The sequence below is a fragment of the Penaeus monodon genome, chromosome 23 (assembly GCF_015228065.2).
Source record: "Penaeus monodon isolate SGIC_2016 chromosome 23, NSTDA_Pmon_1, whole genome shotgun sequence".
In the NCBI taxonomy this organism is placed as follows: domain Eukaryota; kingdom Metazoa; phylum Arthropoda; class Malacostraca; order Decapoda; family Penaeidae; genus Penaeus; species Penaeus monodon.
In genome coordinates, this window is record NC_051408.1 from 37,152,483 (window position 1) to 37,154,050 (window position 1,568).

Sequence of the window (1,568 nt, forward strand, 5' to 3'; positions counted from 1 at the left end):
GACTAGATGCCAAATTGAGGTATTACCATTAACTGCTTTCACAACATGGGCCATCTGCAGCATTTAAGGACTTTTTCCTCACAGTAGAAACATGTATCAAACCACTATATATGTATTTACTGTAGCAAAGCAATTACATTTTACAATACATTCTACTCCTGCACTGTCTTCAGTAGAAATATCTCACTTGTTGCATCCCTTTTTATTATCCTTTTATTCCCAAGAAAGCACATATATGCTAAGAAAAAATAAGTCCGGAGAAAGAGAGAGATTACCCAAATTGTGTTAACAAAGAAACTATAAAAAAAAAATTCTTTCAGTGACTGTGGTGTTTCCCACACATCCAAATATTTTATTTCTAGAATGATGCTACATTTCCTTAGACTGTGATACAGACTTGAATTTATTATATATAAAAAAGCAAATGGCAATGGCAGAAATTAAACATTTCTTCATAACTATTAAGTTGAGGTCTTGCTAATCTGTGTCAAATATAAATTCCTTTTTGGGTTAGATGCAAATTTTGAATATCAAAATTGAAACATCTTTCAGTTATAGACTACTGGGTAACACTACTAAAATTTACAGAATATTTATGGCATTATTATGTTATGCTGATGTTCTTGGCAGAATGATTCTAAGAAAAGGACAGACTTTTCTCAAGCATTTAAATAAGCTGCATAAAAATCTTTCCACATTCAGGTATTCATAAGCTATTACCTACCTAACATTTTCATTCACTATAATCATGTTGTTTGTTGTCACTTACATTGGGACACCCTTATGATCATTCTGTCATCATTTTGTCGGCATACATGTCAAATAGGTGAAGAACTTGCCCTCTTTGTCGGCAAAAAAAGGGACTTGCACCCCCAAAAAATGAATTATTATAAGTAACTGATTCACAGACAACCATTTTCATAATTTTTTTGTGAATAATATGTTTTCAAAGGGATAAACCTTTTTTTTATGTGAATAGTATATTTTCAAGGAGTAAACCTGATTTTTTAGTCTGCTTACATTTTTTATTACTTACCATTTTTTATGCAACTGTATATCTATTTCAAATTTTTTATTCATTACTGCATTAGCACTAAAATAATGATGCTACATGTGGAGATTCTGTAGTGGTTTTATGGCTAATCTAGGTTTTTTTCCTTAGGATACCTAACACCTATTGAGGTAATGCAAAAAACCCATGTTAAGAAAGAAGGAGCATGCAATGTTTACAGAAAACACAATTTTTTTCCCCTCAAAGAGTTTGTTATGTCCTTTTTCCACAAAGAAGGGAAAAACATTACAGAAGGAGTACTGTTTGCCCCCATAGTTTTTGGTTGAATTTTAAAATTCCAGGGGCCAAATTTTTCATAATCTTTGAGAATGCTAGGGAGATATTTTTAAAATTTCTCCAGTAAAAAATAGCTTTTCACATTTTTCTTTTAAAATATGCCAAAAAAGCATAAATTTGAACAAAATACGCAAGTGGGGGTCTTCATTTATAAACGTGTGAATTATTGTGATTTCCTTTTTTAGTATAGCCCCTTTATTCCTAAATATATGAAAAAAAA